This window comes from Eulemur rufifrons, chromosome 17 (assembly GCF_041146395.1).
Source record: "Eulemur rufifrons isolate Redbay chromosome 17, OSU_ERuf_1, whole genome shotgun sequence".
Lineage (NCBI taxonomy): Eukaryota > Metazoa > Chordata > Mammalia > Primates > Lemuridae > Eulemur > Eulemur rufifrons.
In genome coordinates, this window is record NC_090999.1 from 23,329,536 (window position 1) to 23,352,408 (window position 22,873).

Sequence of the window (22,873 nt, forward strand, 5' to 3'; positions counted from 1 at the left end):
CTTCTGGGCTTTCGTCAGTGACATTGAAATGATTGCTATTATATAACAGGCAAATGGAGGAAGTGATTTGCAAGCCGATTATTCACACACACAGTGTTGCATTCTAAGAAAGACTTTGGTTTGCTCAGGGTGGGTTGCTGCTTTTGTGACTGTCTCTTCCTATTTCTTGCCCATCACTCTGTCACCATTGCACATCTGTTATTATTTCTGCAAGGCTACAGGAAGTCAGCTGCCTTGTCCCAGTGCCGTTCTCTGGATCCAAGGATGATAGCTGCCCATTTGGTCAAGTCTGAAGCAGTAACCAAATGCCAAGTATCATCCCAGTTTGCTTTACTTGCAGCAAATGAGATTATTGACAATGAGGTTCCTTTCCTCCATAGAGAGCCCACCTGATGGATCCCAAAATCAATCACACAGAGTGGATGATTCCTTTCTTTGGTTTTGGTAATAATTTTCTCAGATCCATCAATCACACAGAGTGGATGATTCCTTTCTTTGGTTTTGGTAATAATTTTCTCAGATCCTGACACTTTCAAATAACTATAGCTCACCAAAATTGAGTACTGAAGTTTAGGATTAAATAAAATATATGTGAATATATTTTCTATACTAAATGGAAGGAACAGTTTCCAGGTAGGAGACTTTCAAGAATTATAGAACTCTCAAGTTCAAAGACCTTTGAGAAGTAAAGGTGTCCAACTTCCTTCTTTTTTGTTTTTTTTTAAATTCTTGCTTTTTCCTAGATCCAAGCCTTTGAGCTCAAGGGTGTCCAACTTCCTGTTTTACATTTGAGGAAGCAAAGACTCTGACAGCTTGCACTGGAGGCTCAATTAATTCAAAGTGTGGAAACTGTTGGAGGCTATGAAAATGACCTCTCAACCATTTTAGTGCCTAAATACTTCATTACACATTTTTAACTTTGTACTTATTTGTCTCTCACTGTCCTTCCTGTTTTTTTTACTTATTTATGTACATATGTATTTATTCTTTGCTATTATATCATAAAGGATATGAGGACATGTCCTTCATATATGAAGAAAATATTACTACCATCAGGGATGTTTTCTTGAATTGCTTTCTCAATAGCAGTGATGGATTTACACTTTCTTGCCTGATTTATGTTGTAATCAATTCTATTCATTTGTGAAGCTGAGATGAGGTGTGTGGCCATGAAGCAGAGTGAAACTAATCTGTGCACACGTGCAAAAAGAACACCTTATTAATTTTAGAATATAACCAATTGAGCTAACTAGTTTCACCTCTTTGCTCACATAAACCACAGCTAAAAAAACATCATCAACTATTTGTAGCAAGGATGAATAATGAACAATGGTAAGAATTATAACACGGGTAAGATTGAATATTTGTTTAATAAATTTCTGCTTAAAATGGAAGTCATTAGTATTTAATGACACCTGGGTTTGGATGCTGTTTCGGAGTTGATGAGATGGGCAACCGTCACCCTCATTTTTAGGATGTGAGAACTAAGGCTTAAAAGGATTAAAGGAGTTGCTGGAGATTCCAAAGCTAATAAGGGTCACTCCCGGGGCTTGAAGCCAGGACCAGGGCTCATTCCACTGTGCCACGGTAAGTTTAGAAGAAAGACACAATGGCTTACAAAGATACTTCTAACTCATTAGTAAAATGAAATTCAAACAAAAGATAAGTCATGATTTCACAAATAGTTCTTTCTAGCTGTGAATATTAGTGAACTGAAAAACATACGCATGCATACATTTTTACATATTGCTTGCATGGGCAGAACAATGCAAGTTCATCTCTTTTGTTTAGTAACGATTGTTTTTACCATACTTCAAATCATCCAGGTGCTTATTTTGATTGCCAGCAGTAATATGGTTTATAATTATGTTCACTCCTATGTTACTGGAGAGTGAAGTAAAGTAAAATGTTGACTCCATCTCTCTAGCTGCTCAAGATAAAAAGCCTTGGCATCACCCTTGGTTCCACTCTCTCATTTATTCCACATCCAACCCATTGGCAAATCCTGTTGATTTTATCTTTAAACAGGATTTAAAAAATGCAACTTCCTCTTACTTTCTTCACTGTCACCCCTCTGGTCTGAACGCTCATCATTTTCCTGGAGGAATGACTGCATTAGCCTCCCAGCTGGTCTCTCTGCCTCTCTCCTTGCCCGTAAAGCCTATTTCCAACACAGCAGCTGGAATGATTCTTTTAGAACATAAGTTAGAGCATATCATTTTTCTGTTCTAAATCTTCCAGAGGCTTCCCATCCTATTCAAAGTGAAAGTCAAAGTTATATAATGACCTACAAGACTCTCCAGGGTATAGGCTGCAGGCATCTCTCCCAAATCCCCTCCCACCATCCCCATCCCCAGCTCCACGTGTGCCACTCCTGCCACTATCGTCTCCTTGATGATCCTGAACATATCAGACAAGTTCCTACCTCAGGTGTCTTCATATTTTAATGCTGCTTTGGGTGAGTTTTGGCAGGCTCTAAAAGGGCAACTTAAAAAATACTTTTTTGTGTGGTCCAGCTAATACCTTCTTCTCAGCCAAGGAATCTACTGATTAATTTCCATTAATACAATAATTAAAAATTTATTTCCTTCTTGCTATGTTCTCTCCCTGGTGTGAGGCTCCCTCTACAAGACAAACATTCACTAGCTTCACACTTTGGGTATTCAGAGAACCCCTGGGTTCTACTGAAAATGAGGGTCTTTTCCTTGGAGTCAGGGCAGGCTTCTGTCAGGCCATGGTGTTAGCACTGGCATCAAAATGTCTGCACTGTTTAAATTCTCACAATAGCAGAGGAAGATGAATGCTCGTATTATCTTTGATCAACAGAAGAGAGGATTGCCGGCACCCCAAGCAAGCATCGCAGTCTCCTACAATTGCTTGCACCCCTGTGGTTTCTGCATTGCCCTCCTGAGCTAGACCGTGGGCAAACTGAGAGCAGGAGAGAATCATTTCTGTTTGTGTTGCTTCAGCTTATAACCCAGCAAAAGGAAGAAAAGAAGATGACCAGGGACTGAAAAAGGAATACAGAAATGTCTACAGATAACAGATGCTTCACAGGGTGGCTTCTGAGTTGCTTACTGTTTATAAGAGCCACATTCTTATTAAATACATACGAATAATTTACTAGCATAGTGCACAGCTTTTAGTTTTGTGTTTGTCCCACATTCTTTTATTTTCAGAACTTTCTTTTGCTCACTTTACATGACTCTAAGAGAGTGTGAAAGTGTTAAAAATAAGGACTTACTTAACCCACCAAAGGGGTGGACATGTGACCCACACTGATCAGAGTGTTCCATCCCTCTGGACACACTGATAAGTCCAACATATGACTCAAGCGGGGACACTGGGTTCTTTTTATGGAGAGAGATGCTGGGAGAGAATCTCTTTCCTTTTGTGACTGTGAGCTGCAAGGACCCTATGAGCCTGGAAAGTCTGGAGCTCGTCTTTCCTTCCACATGGGGAAAGCTTGTCCGAGCACAAAGCCAACACAGATGAAAACAGAGGTAACGGAGAAAGGAAAGGAGAGATGATAGATGCTGCTTGAACACTGTGTGCAATTATGCCTTCAGATCAACTCATAGCTGCTTCCAAATTTTGAGCTAATGATATTTTATTTATTTATTTATTTATTTTTGCTTAGGTTAGTTTGAGTTGGGTTTCTGTCACTTGCAACCAAGAAGTCACATAACTATATTATAACAGGCAACATTGTAAGTGGTGAGGTATCATGTTCTCTAGCATGGAAAGAGCAATGTGAGTCAGGGCTTCCAATCTCATGGAAGGGGTCTGGGTGACAGTTCTAGGGACCCACCGATAGTCCTTCATTCTTCGCTGGCTCCAGCCAAAAGTCACTACTGTGGCAACTAACTGTTTTGTCATCCTTCAGCCACCTCTTGGCTTCCAGGGAAACTTCATGGCTCCCTCTTTTCTTCTAAGGGTATTCCAGTCAAGAAAGGAAAAAGAACAAAAGGTGTTTTTCCCCAGGCTTAGACCCATTGACCCCATCAAAGTCAGAAAAACCACAGACTTGCATCTGCTTATTCTCAACCCAGAAAAAACCAGAGTGTCACCAGAGGGCCCTCCAGCCTACTGACATAAATAAACAGTGTAGGCAGGAGAGAAAATCCTTGAATTTGAAGAGAATGCTTGGCTGTTATGTTAAGTGAACAAACAAGCCAGGCCCATCCAAGGCCTGGGCCACCAGAACTCCTGCTGATCCAAGGAACGTGGCAAATTCTTTCAGGCCAGTTGTTTATATAAAAACCCAATATTTCCTGTCATTGCAACCATGTAGTCAGGGATCTCAGCAAGAGGTTTGGGGACATTTTCTGTATTTTCCACTAAAGCCACATTAACAAGCAACATTTATACTTTTTCTGCCCCCTCTTATTAAGTACAACCCAAACCACCACTACTCACAACAGTATCACTGGCACTTGTAGCTGGGTCGGCATTTGCCAGAAGGAATTCTTCCCCTCAGTGGTTTTCTAAGTGAGCCCTGGGAATTTAGTCATTCTTGGGAAGACTTTTATTAAATAAAGCACTTTACAAATGAAATACAAAAGTGACCTAATTTTAATGGTTCAATATGGCAGCATCCCCGCAGAGGAAAAGTGAATGAGATTTGAAGTGTTAGCGTGTGGAATGGAATCAGAGAGGATGGGCATTACCAGGGTACAGAACCATTCTCTCACAGGCTGAGATGTGCTACTTTATAACAGGGGTAGGCAAACTTCTTCCCTGGGCCAAATCCAGTCCACCATGAACTAAGAACGGTTTTCGCATTTTTAAATAGTTGAAAAAAAAATCCAAAATGGAATAATATTTTGTGACATGCAAAAATTGTATGAAATTCACATTTCTGTGTTAATTAATAAAGTTGTCTTGGAACATAGCCATGCCTACTCCTTCACACATTGCCTATGGCTGCCTTCATGCCGCAATGACAGAGTTGGGATAGAGATTCTGTACCCGAAAAACCACAAATATTTACTATCTAGTCCACTACAAACGTAATCTGCTGACCCCTGCTCTACAAAGATCTACAAAGATCTCTCTTCCAAGGCTATAGATTATATTGCCATCCCTTGCCAGACATCATAGAGGCATAATGATGCAATGGAAGAGAAATTAGAGTTCTCATCCTGGCTTCATGCCCAGCTGCCTGTGCCACCGTAGAAAGCGATTTAATTCCTACAAGGCCTTAACTTTTCTCTTCTTTACCTTATTTTAGAGTTGGAAAATTCATTCTGACTCTAACATTATTTGATCTCACAAAGGCCTAGCTGCAAAGGGATGGACTGCATGGTTGGGTGCTTGTTCATCATGACCACAGATTAATGCTAGGAAAGGGATCTTGGCAGGTACCACCTTCTCACAAGGCATTCTGATCCCTAAAATCACATGTATCCAACTGATCTTATTTTCAAAACTGTGTTCATAATCACAGAAGCAAAGTGGGGTGGAATATCAAAGGAACTGGCTGAAAGGAATATGGCCGGCCAAATGCGCTATCTTAAAAATATCTGATCATAGTTCCAGTTACAAGAGATGCATTAATCTCATTTAATCAGTGAGGTTCCTTGCTTCACTCTGCAAGCTACTTTTCGTTTTCTCAGGGGGTAGTACTGGCTTTCATTACCTGGGTAAATGCCCTGATTGTCCTCTTGGCTGGGCCCATGAAAATCTGGCTAGAGCCAGCACACTTGGCAATCCAGATCCATGTTGGAAAGTCAAACTTGCACAGAAGATAATTTTGCAAGTGATAGATTCTTTTCCCCCTGCTCCTTAGTCCTGTTCCAAAAGTCTTGTGAGAAAGGGAAAGCTTGAAGTTTGCCAGGTGACACTTTTTAAAGCCAATTTTCCAAGGCTTTACAAACTGGAGCTGCTGTGGATTTAGCACCTAATCATATTTATCTGTGGATGTGATACACAATCACCATAAACGGCTGCCACTTACCCAGTGAGTCTTGTGCACCAAGAAAAGTCCTGGGCATTTAATTCTAACATTTGTCAGAAGACCAGCCAAACTTTTCTCCTTCCCAGTAACAAAAGGCTTGTCTTGATTGTGGTGGATGAAGCTCTGGATACAATGTAAGTGTGGCATGAAATAAAACCTATCTGTCTTAGCATTGTTACTTTGTGGGCTTCAATCTCCTTTTATCTTTCTGCTGGATCACAAAATATTTTAAATTTAAGATTAGCCCCAAAAATACACCACAAAGTTTGAGTAGCCTAAATTCATAGGGCTCGAAATTGTCTCTAACCAAAGGGGCTTGTTAGCCATTATGGTGTATTTTTTTATACTTTTCATCTGTGCTTTGAGGAAGCATATACAAAGATATTTCCATTCAAAATAAGCAGGAATTAAAAACTAGCATAAAAATGAACTTCACTGGATTCTTATGAAACTCTGTGAGAATACTAAGTGCCTTAATTACCTACACACCATTTGAGGAGATTGCCAGTTGAGACTACAGTTCAGAATGCAATGCCTCTCGAATCAGAGAGGGTCAGAGCTGAAAGGGATCTCAGGGACGGGATGGTCCAGCAGTTTCATATTCCAGATGGAGAAAGGGAAGCCAGAGAGGGGCGCAGCACGCTGGCTGCAGGACTGGACTCATATTCTACCTCTCCACCTGTCTGCTCCCTGTGTCTATTGGGCAGATTCCTCTAGTCCATCTCCATTGTGACACCTTGAAATTGAAATGATTAACTGTTTTAATCGTTGCCATGTTCAAGTACGTTGATATATCCCAATGGCCTCCTGGAGTGTATTTTCTGCCAGTGGCTCTCGGATCACACATTTCTCTGCGATCAGGAGTCCCTGAGTGTTATTTGCACGACCAGGTAGACAGGCCCTGAGCCTTCTGGAAAGCCTGCGAGAACGATGTGGGATTTGCTCTGCCTGAACACTAGCACTCAGCGTATCCAGAGAAACACCACTTCCTGAGGGGCAGCGAGGATGTGAGATGATGACGAATGAACTGTGCACTTAGGCCACATAAAAGAAGGGCTTACATTTGAGCACCAGTGAAGGAGTGAAGGCTGTGCCTCCTTTCAGTTCCATTCAATGTTGGCATTATGAGTGGAATTTGCAAGGCAAAGTGTCAGAGACATGGCAAATGCTACCTGGTGATGTATTTGACTAAATGAAGCATATATATTCCTGTGTATCATACGTGTAAATTGAATCAGAGATTTCCACTTTAATATTCAAGGCTTTTGTTAACTAATGCTTCTCAAGCAATCCTCCCACCTCAGCCTCCCAAGTGGATGGGACTACAGGTACATGACACTGGGCCCAGTTGGCTCACCTTTAACAAGTTCTCTGTATTGTACTAATAGGTGAGGAGATACCAATTATACTATTCAAGAAATTGCTGTTGTCTAGAAATAATGATTTCTTCTTTTACTTTGAGGTTCTTTACGAGTTTTTAGGAATTAGAACCACATATTTCCATTCAGATGTCTGTTCAAAGGGGTTTCTGACGGTTCTGCTCAAGGAAATTCATCCCTAAGGGATGATCCTTTTTAGGTCATAAGGATCAAAAGCAGGATGATCCTGCTTTTAGGTCATAAGCAAATAATGCCTGGTTAACCCATTGGCCCATGGAACCTAGTGCAATTCAGGCTCAGTTATGGTGGTAAGATCTTCCGTTGATGTAGCTCCAGAGTTTGCTGAAAAAGCTAATTCTTATGGCAAAATATGTGAAAAGTAAATATTGAAAGAATAATATGCAGAGCACAGGCTTGTTTGTTTTGTAAACCTTTATGAAAGTATGGTGGAAAAGGCAAATTAAGACAATGCTATTCTGTGACTATTCCAGCAGAATTGAATCCTGCTGGAGAACATAGAATCATGTTCTGGGAGAGGAAAAATCTGTAACTCGTTAATAGTCATTCTCCTTGGACAAGCTCTAGCAGACAATCTTTCCAACATGTCCAACATTACCATTTGCTTGATAGTGATGGTTTCCATCCACACATTCCTTACACAACTTAAATACATATAGGTCCATAGTCAGAAATGATACTAGTCATTAAATATGAAATGTCCGATTTCAAATTAAAAGTGCAGTTTATTATATCTCAAACAAGAAGCAGTACAATTAATCAAAGTATGTGCCTAAACTATCGACACATTTTTGTGATCTTAACAGTAGCTTGTTTATGCCAGCAGCAAAGAAGCCTGGAGAGTGACTGGTGATGAAATTGCAAAAGTCATTTTCCCACAGCTTGTTGAGAATTGAATATTTTTCCTTGCAAGAGGGGGTCCAAAGCCTGGAAGAAGTGGTAGTCAGTTGATGCAAAGTTTGGTGAATATGGTGGATGACAGAGAGTTTCCAAGTCCAACTGCTGCAGTTTGAGCAGTGCTGTTTGTGCGACGTGTGATCCAGCGTTGTCTTGCAAGAGGATTGGCCTGTCTCTATTGACCAATCTCAGCTGCCTAATCACAAGCATCCTCATCATTTCATCCAATTGGTTGCAGTAGACATCTGATATAATCAATTGACCAGGTTTCATGAAGCTGTAGTGGATAATACCAGCACTGGACCACTAAACTGACACCATTAGCTGTTTTTTGATGAATATTCAGTTTTGGACTGTGTTTTGGCACTTCAGCTTTATCCAACCACTGTGCCTAACACTTGTGATTGTCAAAAAGAATCCATTTTTCATCACATACACCAATACGGTATAGAAATGGTTTGCCTTTATGTTGTGACAGCAAAGAAAGGCAAGCTTCCAGATGATTTCTCTTCTGATGCTTGTTTAATTGATGTGGTACCCATCTATCCAGCTTCTTTACCTTGACAATTGGTTTCAAATGGCCCAATATTGTTGAAATAGCAACGTCAAACCTTGCTGCTAATTCACGTGTAGGTTGAGATAGATTTGCTTCCACTGCAGCTTCTAGCTCATTATTGTCCACCTTGGTCTCAGGTCACCCACGTGGCTCATTTTCAAGATTAAAATCACCAGAACAGAACTTCTCAAACCGTTGATATGCTGTGTATTCATTAGCCACATCCTTCCCAAACATTTTGTTGATATGTTGAGCTGTCTGCACTGCATTGGTTCTACAATGGAACTCATATTCAAAAATAAAATGAATTTTTGATTTATCCATGGTTTCACAAAAATTGCTCTAAAAAATGTGAAAGATAATCACAAGCCAACACATTCATTTGAAAGACTGAGGATATACTGTCACAATGAAAATAAAACAAGAGGTGCCAAAGTGAAATGTCAGAGCTATTATGTCAACTGTCAAACATAGTACTTAAGGAAATCAGACATATCATACTTAATAACCTAATGTTTAGCATTCATGTGTTGAAAAAAATGATACAGAGTTCTGATTGTTGAGGCAGTGGTTTGAGAAAGAACAAGATATGCTTTGAGACACTTTAAGATTGAGCCCTCCATAATCATTCTTTTTGTTTGTTTGCCTTGGAATAGTTTTTCAAAATAAATATGAATTATTGTCTAAGGCTTAATAGTCACGTGTCATAGTGGTTAATTCTAGATCGTCTGGAATGTGTTAGAGTCCTCTCAAGTCTTTTTTTTTTTTTTTTTTTGCAAAAAGGCAAAGGAGTTTATTAACTAGCCCCGGGCCAGGGTCCAAATTCCAGAGCACCAACGCAGTGGCCTCTCCAGGAACTAGGACCCCGCCCTGGGGTAAAGATTAGGCTTTTATACTTTTCTGTACGCTAGTTTTCACACGACACGTTATTCTGCACACAACATGTTAGTCTGCACATGACATACTAGTCTGTACACGACACACTAGTCTGCACACGACACACTAGTCTGTACTTTATTCCCCTTCAGTTTATTTGTTCCTTTTGTTTAGAAGTGGCTGATCGCATTGGCTTCAGGTTTGTTGACTCTAAATTTCGGGCTTCTTGCACTGGCGCCAGTTGTAGTTAACATCATCCAGGGGAAGAGGAGGGTCTCCGACGGGGAGGGGGCTGTTGTTGCATACCTTCTAGTTTTTGGTTACAAGCGATTCAAGTCTTTTTAATATTGGGATAAATTTCCAGCCATGATCAGCTCCGCTTTGGGTAGCACAGACTGTATAATGTGACAACTGGATTCTGTAATAACAATGTCCACAAAGGACACTATTGGAAAAAATAATGCATGATAATAACTGGGGAATATCTTGCTTCCTCAACTGTATAAAATTGATTTTTTCTCAACTTTCTTCCTCTCCAAAGCCAATTTATATTTAGTAGTCCACAGAGTTAACCAGGTGACTTAAACAGCTTGGAATGGTGAATCTTTGGGTTAATTTTGCCAAGATCCTGGAATATATTATTGCAGATGTTCAGAGAATTAGCATTTAATATTCTCCTTTTAATCTTGAAAAGAAATATGATACAAAGCTCTAATACATTTTAAGAAATGGGGGTAGACTTTCCATTAGATAAAAATTCTCAAAAGAGGCTTGCAATGAATGGAAGCTGTGAGACACAAATGTAATGGTCATATTGTAGGACTCTTACAACCCCTGCAATAAGAGCAATGACTTCTTTATCAATTGACGGTGTTTGTTTCCCCCTGCGGATTTTATTGTTTTTGAATTGCAGTCATTGGTACCTCAGCATTATCTGGCCATTTGTGGATGAACTTGGCTCCCAACACACACCATTAAACACATGGTAAGAAATAGTGGTTTCTGTCTTTTGCATAGAGTCTTGGGAGTTCACATAGCCTGACATTCAAGAATGTCTTCATGATGGTTAAAAACTTTTTCTCTAAAAAGAGAACTTCCACCTTTAGCCAGGATGGAGTAGCTTGTTTCACACTATTCATACTAACACTGCTACTAAGAACAACTCTCTGTCTGTGTTTGTGTGTGTATGTGTGTGTGTGTGAGAGAGAGAGAGAGAGAGAAATATATATGTTTCATATTTCATCATTCAAATCTTAAGAGCACTGGGGTCAACCAGAGGGATACAAGATCCCAGATAAAAGGCAAGTAGATTGAGGTGATTCTCATATTGGCCTCTGCTCTTTCCCCCTGGAGGCATTTGCCAATTTTTGAAGCAGGGTTAGGATGTCGTATTAAATAAATTGTCCTCGGATTTGAGGCAGTTTCATTGGGATAGGGGCTGCCAATGTGACTGGATCTTGAAAAACAATAACCCAAGGATGAGAGAACCACAGAGAAGTGAGTCCAGACTAAAACTGGGAAAATACAGCAGTTAGGAATGAAAAGAAATACTAACAGGAGTTCTGTAGACAAAAAGAATGTGATCATAGAAGTTAGGTGATGTAGAAACGAATAAAGATCATCAAAAAGGGTAAATATTGGGTAAACTTAAGCAAATATTGACTATTTAAAACAACAACAATAATAATGTCTTGCACTTTTAACAACATATGTAGAATTAAAATGCTTAACAATAATACAAAAAGGAGAAGTGGTTATAAATGACAGTAAGTTATAAAAGCATTAACTAAAAGTAGACGGTAATGAGTCAAAGATGCATGCAATAATCCTTGAGTTACCACTAAGTGAATTACAATAGAGGCCTAATTAACAAGATAATAAAGAAGAAAAATGGAATAATTTAAAAAATTTTCATTGATCAAAATTTTTAAAAAGGCAAAAAGGGATTAAAAAGGAAGAAAGAATAGATGAGACAAAAGAAAAAGAAATATTAAGATAGCAGATTTAAATTCAAATAATCCAGTAATTACATTAACTATAAATGGATTAAATACTATAATTACAAGATAACAAGGACCCAGAAGGATGAAAATAAAGATATGGCAAAAGCTACACCATCAAAACACTAAACAAAAGAAAGCTGGTGTCACCTAATATTAGATAGAATAAAACTTAATGGAAGAAGTATTATTATGTGTATAGAATGACATTGCATAATGATAAAAGGGTCAATTCATCAGAAAATTCATCTAACCTTATAGCCCCAAAATGGATAAAGCAAAAACTGCCAGAACAAAAAGGAGAAATAGAGAAATGCATAGTCATAGATGTTAACACATCATTCTCATATCTGATTAAACATAGAAATAAAAAATTAGTAACAACATAGATGATTTCTATATGATTACTAAACTTGACTTAATTGACATTTATAGAATACTACAGCCAACAACTGTTGAATGCATGTTATTTTCAAGTGCACATGAAATGTTCACTAAAACAGACCATATGTTGAACCATAAAATACATTTCAGAAAATTTGAAAGGATTGAAATCATACAGAATATGCTTTCAATCACAAAGAAATTAAATTAGGAATCAGTATGAGAAAGGTTACTAGAAAATCCCCCAATATTTATAAATTAAGCAATATAATTTTAATATACCCATGAATCTAAGAAGAAATCACAATGGAAATTAGAAAATACTTTGAACTGAATAATAATGAAAATATTTCATTCCAAGAGGAGCAATAAAAGGCTAAGCTATGGTTGTTCTTTGTGAAAGAAAAATATGGCAGAATTAAATATCTTTGGGAGTGTTGAAGATCTGTTTTATTTATAGTGTGGCATCATAATGGATTTCACATACTGCAGAGCTGTTAAAATAATGCTACAAAATCTAATTGTACATTTTTCTTTATTCATTTAATATGTATTATTGATATAAGACTTCAGTGTCAGACCACAAGTTCATCCTGTTCATACCTTGATTAGGCTATCAGTGAGTTGGAATCTCATACTTCAAATCTTGGAAAGCAGGATCTTCGTAAAGCTCTGGATGATTACAGGGAGAGAGCAGATTTGTTTTCCCAAGTGCTTAGCTGAGAACCCTTCATTAAAAGATGACTGGCTGCTTTCTTGCAGTAACATTGTAGCTAAGTAGTTTCATATTAGCTTAATTATTGCTAAGTTTTGTATAGACTTTCATTCCAGCAAAAACAACCAGAAGTGAATGACTCAAGGCAAGGACATGAATGCTTGTGAAATGTAGATTGATAGTGTATTGGAGTCTCCACCTGATCATGTAGCTCTATTGTCCATAATCTAGGCATGTGTAACTTGTGAAAAGACCTTATTTTGTTAGATATTCAAGGTCTTCTTTATTAGTTCATCAGTAAGGCAAAAATACATTTCAGGCTTATAAGTAGTATCTTGGAGTAAAAGGTTAATAGAAAATGTTCCCAATTTCTGCACTTCACCTTTTAGTTCCTGAGAATGGTCCAAGCAATCATAAGAAAATGCTAATGGAACAGTGGTTGTTCTAATGATGCAAATTAATATTGAAGACATGATTTCACGATGGTGTGAACTGGATCTCTACCAAAAGCTTAACCATCAAGGAACTATGTTGCACCCCTCCCATGACTTCGACAGTATGTCCTGCTTGACCATTACAATCTCGAGAGTCTGTGTGGTCACTACAATGTTAGCAATGATCCTTACAAGGAAATATTGTGGAAGATCTCCAAGCAATTGTTGATTTACCACTACCCACTAAAATTGGATTCTATCTGGTTTTTTACCCTTGACTTTTTGAATTATATGACTCTTGGACATGACTTACTATTCACTGAATAACCAAAATTGCCAGGTGGTATGGAACATTCTCCGCTTCTATACAGATCTCTTAAGGTGGCTGATTTGCTTGCATTGTCTGCATTTACCATTTTGCAATGCAAATAGCCCCAAGGTGCCTATCCAAATTCATCTATAGCATGTTTTCTGTGTGCTGCCCACTGTTTTGGTATGTGGAAAGTATTTCTTTTAGAAGCTACCACTTAATTTCCTTTGGTATGGCATTATAGAATCTTATTAATGAAAGCTATTTCATAGAAGTTTATAAAAATGTAAATTTTGGCTCAGTCAAGAGATTCTGTTCAGAACACCTAATTGTGATCTCACAAGTCGTCATTTAAGAAATCATCCAAATTGAAATGATAAGCGAGATGTTATGTGCTGCAATATAAGCAGCAGTGTGTACACTGTGCATTTTGATTTCCAAATTTGAATCTGAGGAAAATAACTGATCATGATGGTGAGAATATACTTCAGGCATCATTAGAAGTTCATCACATGCCTGTGGTGAAGGGGCCACTGTGAGTCTTGACTTAGGCAGTGGGCAGCCGAGAGCAGAGGCCAGTTCTTCCTACAGCTCTTGTTAGCATGATTTTGTTGGCTTCAAAATAGAAATAAAGCCCCTTTGCCTATAAATGGCAGAAGTAAATGAACTGAGCTCAAAATTTAACATGCCCTAAAACAGCTATTGTGAGCACAGATGTAGCACAAGAGTCAAAGCCTGAGTCTAGTTTATTTAATCAATTCATTAAATAAACATACATTGAGTGCCAACTACATACCAGGCTCTGTTATAGGCACTAGGAATAAAATGTTGAACAAATGAACAAAGTTTCTGCTTTCAGGAAGGTTTAAAATGTGATGGTAGGGAAAAATTGCTTATTAGTACTGGAAAGTGGATTTTGTTTCCTCTTTTTTTAGCTTGTTTCTGTTTGTTTGCTATTTTTCCCTGTTTCTGCTTTTAAATAGGATCTCATTTTACCCCCAGAACTTGTTAAGTGATAGAACTAATGGGGGATGAACAATAATTCTTTAACTGGTGCTAAAGCCATTCTGGAAAAATCTTGCTATAATCACTGTGGCAGACAATTTTGAGATCTCAAACAAGTCCCAGTAGGGAATCAAAGAGTAAACAAATAATGATAGCAACCCTGGCTTACACAACAACTTGAAAGTCCCAAGATCTGTCCTTACAGAGGCATGTGGATTTATTCCAGAAAAATTTACAAAATCTTCCACTGGGTAGCCATTGGGTAGAGCGGTGTTACTCAGCACGCTTAGTCCTAAAAACACAAGAGGCGAAGGTCTGAGAGGGAGCATGCCTGCTGCAAGGTGTGAGCTCACAGCTTCTACGGGAGTGGCCTGTGTTTTTTCTCCCCAGGTTAGGAATTACCTCAATAACTCCTGGGTGAGCAGAGGTCATGTTCAAACTCATCAGCAATTGGTCTCTCCTGGGCATCCATCACTCAGAACAAATGCACCTGGCTATGCCAGATGGGGAAAGGTGACCCTTTCATGGCTGGCTAAGAGAGTCCAGGACAAAAAGAGGAGGATGATTTAGGAAGAAGGGAAGAAGCCAGCAGTGGAGAAAATTTGGGAGCTTGGGCAGTGGTTATTTGCTGAGTGGAACAAGAAATATTAGTGTTTTCACAAATTTAAGGTGTGGCCATGCTACTGCATGCCCGCGGAATCTCTGCTTGGGTTGCAGGACACGGAGATGGGGTTCTGGGGCCTGCTTAAGTTCAATCCCTTAATATGTCTTTCCTAGGGATCACTATGGTTTTTTAAACAGCCCTTAATTTCACTCTAGGAGATATCTATTAAAGAACTTTAATTTTTGAAAAAGTAAAGAATTACTTTTTGTGATGCAAATAATCTCACCTAAGCATATGTTTTGAAACACCAGGGCTCCTTAAACCAGAGCTCAGCTGGACTGTACATTCAGTAAGTTATGTTAACATTGAAAGCAAACTATTTTGTTTTATTCCCAGCCACAGCAATCAGGTTGTTTAATGTAAGGGGCTGGGGCAGCTTTGAGGAGTGAGCTCCTAAAACATCTAAACAGGGGTTTCAGAAAGTGTGTGTGCCCCAGGAGACTCCAGGCAGGCTCCTTATCGCAGAGGTGTCTTAAATGCTCCAAGCAGGACGCGGTGAACATTCAGTGTGTACTGCAATGACTGCAGTCATGACAGGGCTGTGAGCCGGGAAACCCACTGTGCTGCGTGTCTTCCCTCAGCTCTCCCCTCTTCACATCCGCCCACCTGCTTCTGCTCTGAGCTGTGGCCTGAGTCGGTGGGCGCTGTTGCCTTCCGACCTTCATCCCCAGGGAGACGTGGCAGGAGGCTGGAGGGAGGGAAGGAGTGAGGCTGTGGGTATTTATCCCCTTGAGCCTGGCTGTGAGGTCACCATGGGCTGACTGAAGGTCACTGCTTTCCTTGAGATGTCTCTTTGCACAGAACTCTCTCTCTGGGGCTGTGGTGGCTGTTCCAACCCTCCTACCCTTCAGGCATAGGTTGGTCTGGAACCTCATGGTTGCTAGCCCTGATGCTAAACTCTCCCGTGGTGGTTTTGAATACTCTGTTCACACCTTTGTAAAGGGTTCCATTATCAAGCCCTTCTCAGATTGTCCTGTTTCCTGTGGGGACCCTGCCCTGCAGAGACCACTCTATCCTCCCTGCAGAAGTGCAGTATGGGCGCTCTCTACTCCCACCAGGTCTTGCTGTCTCTGAGGCACAGTAGAGACATGGTGTCTGCCCTTACTGCTGGACTTACTTTCTGGATTGTTCTGAGGAAAGTGTTACTATTTTAAAGAGAAATAAATTCTGGCTTGGGAAATGGTTCTGTGAAAAATGTGATGTATTCATTCTGGCTTTTGAACCATGTGGATAAGATGATGGTTTCTGAAACTTATGCTGTTGAGTTTAGAAGTTTTTTTCTTTTTCTTTTTTTGTTTTGTTTTGGTTTGTATGTCTTTTGTTTGGCGTTGCAATTGTTCTTAAGGTGGTCGCTAGAAAAATTAGCCTTGAAAAAATTGTCTGGTTGGCCAAGCACGTCTTATCCCCATCCTTTGCCTCCACGCTGCTCATCCCTTTTGTCCTGATTTTAACCTTCTACCTTCTTCTCCCACTTGCCTCACCCCATCTGCAGTATAATCTATCAAGGTCTTATTCTCCAGGGACACCCACACAGATGTTGGCTGATAACATTCAACACCTCCTGGGGGTGTTTTATGAGAGCCTCTTATGATCTAGAAGGCCTTCACCATGATGGTGGAATGGCTGGCAGAGAAAACTAAGTTGTTATTTTGGGCATAGGGTCCATTCATCACCTGCTTTTTCTCTTGCTCAGCCTTGATCTTGTTCCCTAGGAACTGAGTCAGCCCAGCATACAAGAAGCCAAAGCAGGTCTGCTGGACCCTGCACAGCTCAGTTCTAAAGGATTTGACAGAATCATTCAGCAGCTCAAGGGGCAAGACTGGCCTGAAGTCTGTGGCACTTTATTGAAGGAAAAAATTGGGAAACAATGCAGAAACTTGCCCTCCTCCCAGGCCTCTGGCAAGAATGACCTTCCAGTTCAGAACTTAAATTCTTCTCAGTTCCTCTCTTATTTCTGGCAACTGAAACTTTCCTGCCTCTTACCTCTTCAAAATACGTCACATCCAATAGGAAGACATTCACACCGAGGCTTTGGTAAAGAAATTGTGAAATAAATTTGAAATAAATAAATTATTGTTATTATGCATTCCTCTAAAGGATAGGGTTTTTTTTTTTTGGTTTATTTTTTATGTTGACAAACACAGTTCTGGTTTATTAATATTAATTTTCTCTGCTGAAAATTTCATTATTTGGAAATATCACACCTATATTGTTCATAGCTGCTGGTGGACAACAAAGTGTTTTCCATGCTTTTCTCTTCCAAACAACGCTGCTGTGAACAGTCTCTCGCCTGACGCCAGGCACAAATGTAGATGCTGCCCTTTTGTCCCATGCACTGTTCCTCCCTGCCTTCCACCTCCCTCTTCCCCACAGCCAAGTCCCTCTGTCTGGGCTCCTCGACCCCTAGTGCACGACCACGCCCTTGTTTCTGCGACCTGTTTTGGGACCGAACACCTTGACTTTACCCTTGTGAACTCTTTCTAGATGAGGCTCTTGTCTCTGTCCTCCAGGTTCAGATGGGAAATTACTGGTAAGAGCCCCACTCTGAGTGCCACAAAGCCTGTGGGACTTGCCCTACCTGGACGAGCTCCTTCCTGGCTCCCACCTAACTAGACTGTAAGCTCAGAGAGGCAAAGTTATATGCTCAGCTCATGTGGTATAATTTAAGAGTGTTTTTAAAGTTATTTTGTGACTTAGCAAATGAATGTTCATTACTTTTAGGTTTCAATTGTCTTGTCTTGTAGACACATCCTAATTAAAGATAGAGAGATAGACAGACAGACAGACAGATAGCAGGTGGATAGATAGATCCTATCTAGGATCCTAGATAGCTAGGCCCAGTATGCAGTGACTGACGGAGAGTACAGATGTGGATGCCTCAAACTGTGGGAGAATCTGCTAAACAAGGGGAAACGCCTTTGGTATGCTTTGCCTTTTTCCACACCTTAGCATTTCAGAGGTGATTCCATGCCAAGCTGTCCTGCCAGAGACGTGCACCTTGTTCTATTTTCTCCCAGTGTGAACACTGGCTTTCTCAAGTGAGATATTGTTCATTAGGAAGATTTCAAAAACTGCCCCAACTTCCCCAAGCAACATCCTTCCACACTCACTTTCTTCTTCTTACTGTTCAACTATTATATGATCATTGCACACTAAGTTAGAAACTACTGCGAAGCAAAAGGAAGAAAACGATTCAAGTCACCTGAAATCCTGCTAAACAGGGACAACCATTGTTAACATTTGATGACATATTCTTTGAGAATTTTTCCAATGTGAATATATATATTCATTGTATATGTTACAATATTTCATGTACAATATTATAGATATTATAGATACACACATGCACATGCACTTGCACACAGGGCCCCCATCTTTACCCATCCTGAGTGTTTTTATAAAACTCTAGTCTCTCTCTGTACTCTCTCTTATTATCATCTAATTCTTTCCCAATTTTCTGTGACTCATCAGTCTCTCTGCTTATAATGTCTCCCAATTACAATTTTTTCAAGGCTTTTCCTCAAACCAAAAACTAATGTCTACACTTACTAATCTGGTTCAAAATAATCATCATTAGTTCCAAGCTTAACATTTTTTTAACTTTCCTTTTTTAATTTTTAAATTAAGATCTCATTTATATACCACAAAATTCACCCCTTTAAAGCATAAAATTCGGTGTTTTTTTGGCATACTCCAAGGTTGTGCATCCATTACTACAATCAATTTTAGACCATTTTAGTCACCACCAAAGGAAACCCTGTAACCGTCAGTCGTTCCCCAGTTCTACCTCCCTGTAGCCCCTGGAAAACACTAATCTACTTTTAGTCTCTATGGATTTACGTATTTTGGACATATCATATAAATGGAACCATAAAATATGTGGCCTTTTGTGACAGGTTCCTTTTACTCACCATAATGCTTTTGAGGTTCATCCACGTTCTAGTGGCATCAGAACTTCATTCTTTTCGATGGCTGAGTAACAGCCGAATGTAGAGATCACCACATTTTTTAAAATCTATTTAGCCATTGCCGGACACTTGAGTTGCTTTCACCTTTTGGATAGTGTGAACAATGCTGCTAAAAACATTCATGCACAAGTAGTTGTTTGAGTATCTGAGTATCTGTTTTCAATCTGGGGGGTATTTAGCCAGTAGTGGAATTGCTGGGTCATATAATAGCTTTGTGTAACCTGAGGATCTGCCAAACTGTTTCTGAAAAGGCTGCTCCATTTTACATGTCTACCAACAGGGTAGGGAAAATCCCAATTTCTCCCCATCCTTGCCAACACTGGTTATTGCCTATCTTTTTTATTATAGCCATCCTAGTGGGTGCGAAGAGGTGACTCATTGTGGTTTTGATTTGCATTTTCTCTAATCAATAATGATGTTGAGCATCTTTTCCAATGCTAATTGGCCATTTGCATATTATTTTTTGAGAAATGTCTATTCAGATCCCTTTTATTGTTCCAAGTTTCATTTTGGAAACCAGATTTTCACCACTCAGTTGCAAACTGGGCCTTCAGGAAAGATGATATTAAGGAGCATTTCAACACTCTGGAAATTTTCTTTGTCTTCCCACTAGCTCTTAGGAGCTGCATATGCTTGACTCTTATGTATCATGAACACCTCATATTTAGAGGTGAATATCCATAGTTTGCCTTGTAGTTTTCATGATTCGCAGGGACTGAAGATGGTCATATGGCCTATGAAAGAATTAGCTTGTAACCAGAATACATATAGGTAAAATCTGGATGCATAGATAGAAATGCAAAATGTTCATTGCATGTTCCATAGGAAACATAAGGAAGAGATGGTTTAGATAATGGTACTAGTTATACACTGTCTGGCCTTACATATAATAAAATGGAACAGATGAACACCAGCAAAATTTGCTCTATGATAAATTTAGTATGACTGAGTCACATTATCCCATTGAATTAGGAAATGGAAGTCTGCTAGAAAGATTTTTTTTTGTCTACGAATATATCAAAACCACATATTAATATACCAGTTAAGTAAAAAATTAAACAGTATATGTGCAAATATAATCCAGTCCTGGAAATTCTGACTATGTGAATATATATCTCACTTTTAAAGTTTTGAGAGAGCATTTCTTAAAGTGTTTGCAACCTGGCTAAAGCTTTCATCAGCAATGAACCGTCACCTAGCAGTGGTGTCATTGGAACTTCTGGGACCTTTCCAGTGACTTTTTAACCTTCTTTAACTTAAATTCTTTTGTTGATTTTCACTGTCTTCAGGACAAAGGTCTCAAGGCTTCTCACACCTAATGAACTCTATCCTTTACAGCTCACCAAGCCAAACCACTTCCCTCCTCATCCCACTCAATCCAGACTGGTCTCAAAATCTCACTAAATTTGAGGGAGAAAACACCAATCCACCATAGGAATGGTGTTTCTTCATCTTTGTACTCATGGTGCTCACAATGTTTCACACATGGTGATGGATCTGCAGATATTTTGCTGGGCAAGTGAAAGGATGTATTTGCCATGCTAGTCCTTGCTTCTGGTCTTGGTTCATCTGTTCATCCTGCCATTGGACATCCACATCTGCAAAAGCTTTGCCCATCTGTCAATCTTTACTTTCCCTCTGTAGCTTCATTTATGCCACAATCTTACTGATTGCTAGTTACAGGCCAAGGGAATAAGACAGATGTGGTAATAGATGAGACAGGGGTCCCACTATCATGAATCTTCCAGCCTGGTGGGACAATAAATTACTGTTGATCATTGTAAGTGCTTAGGGAGCAGCTACGTTAGCCTGGCAGGTCACACAGTGATTTCATACAGCACTCCTCTGTGCTCCTCATAAATATGACACTTGAAATTGAAGTGAGGTATATATTCACATAGTCAGAATTTCCATGACTGGATTATATTTGCACTTATATTGTTTAATTTTTGCTTAATCAGTATATTAATACTATTAATAGTGCTTTATAATTTTTCATAAATCTCAGAGTGAGATTACCATGTCACTCTGAATATTTAACTGTTTTTATAAAGATATAGATCTCCTACCTCCTCAATTCAAGATTGAAAGTGTTTTTGAGAGCAGTTACATATAGTAGATATTTAAAAATACATTGGTAATTAATACGTCCTTGGCCAAAAGTAATGAGCAGCACATTCAGTTAAGTCCTAAAATGACCAATTCTTGATGCTTTGTGGGAATGAAGCTTTTCCCTGATAGCTTCTTGGGATATGTAGTTGAGTATCCAGCAACCAGTTAACTCTGCTGACAAATCTTACATTGGAATTCCACTGGCCAGTATTTGACCAAGGGTGCTTAATAATACTGGCACTGTTTCACATTAATTAGGCGTGAGAGTTTAGCTGTTAGTCTAATAGAAGGGTGAGCCACATCTTCCCACAAGTGAAATAAAAGTGAGAGAAGAATGAGTTGGCACCCTTAATATCAGTAAGGTTGTGGGGAGAAGTGCTGTGTGGTTATATTAATTTTCAATTATTTCATCTAACCATTAAGTTCAGAATCATTTCTAGGCAGATGCCTATTATGTGAGAGCTGCCACTCAGACTGTGTTATTCTTCTAGAAGAGCCCTCCTCCATCCCTTAATAGGTTTAATAACACAATTTACTGTATCCAATTCTCATAACATCAGAACTCATTTACAGACCAAGTTCAATTCTTTGTGAAGCAAGGATTAAAGAGGAGGCTAAAATAATTCAGCCCAGTAAATTCTTTTTTTATGATTAAGGAGAATAGATCCTAAAACCTTCTTATGCAGGAAAGGTTCTTAGGAGAGAAAGACCTGTGCCAGTAACACAGGCTGGATATGTATATGTAGAAGTTGTCTTCCTTGGTCCACACAGACGTAAATGTTTCTCCAGGTTTCTCTGGAGATATTCTTCCAGTGGTCCTGATAGCTGTTTTAAGGTCTTCAAGGGTTATTAGATAGAGTTGATAAATTGTAACACGTGATTGAGTGAGTACTTTGAGATTATCATACTACATCAGACTCATGTCCTACCATCTCCCACTGAATTTTTTGATGACATATTTTCTACCTGGGAGAGATTACCATGGCAGTCCATGGTCTCATGCCAAGGGACTTTGTGGACATTCTGTCCAGATCAGTAAGTAGAATCTTCCAGACAAATGAAAGCTTTGTGAAGTGAATTTTGCTGAATTTAACCACCATCTATGCATATATTAGGTCAAATAAACAACAACTCATAACTGTTGACCTAAGGAAGGAAACTGAGGCACCGATTCTACTTAAGTCTAAGTCCCATAGTTAGGTGGCCAAATAGTGCCTCTTTGAGTTCAGTGTTACTGCTCACAGAAATATTTTTTCCCCTCTGTGAATTGTTATGTAGTGTTCTATACAGCAGATAGATTTCAATGCAGATAGATTTGACTGCTAGCATTACAAACAATAAAAGAAGAAAGGAACAACACAGAAAGAAACAATAAAGGACAAGGCAATCAGGAGAAATGACTGCCACCTCACACTTGAAGTCTTGCCTGCATTTTATCCCCACTCAGAATGTGAGGCTAGGAACCAGTATACCATTTGGGAGAGTCCTGGGAGACGCCGTATGTGGCTGATTCACACATACTAGCCAAGCACTGAATCGAGCCCCCGAGCACACTAATGAAGCATAACAGTTCTCAGCATTTCTTAATAATGTTGG

At 39.3% G+C, this 22,873-nt stretch overlaps 1 protein-coding gene and 1 long non-coding RNA gene across 4 annotated transcripts in view; one reads left to right on the top strand and one right to left on the bottom strand.

Annotated features, from left to right (window-relative positions):
• Positions 1-22,873, bottom strand: part of PRLR (prolactin receptor) — a 104,945-nt gene that overhangs the window by 71,706 nt on the left and 10,366 nt on the right. The window lies entirely within an intron of this gene.
• LOC138398322 (uncharacterized) overlaps positions 1-22,873 on the top strand; it is a 32,842-nt gene that overhangs the window by 107 nt on the left and 9,862 nt on the right. The gene's annotated exons all lie outside the window — the stretch shown is intronic.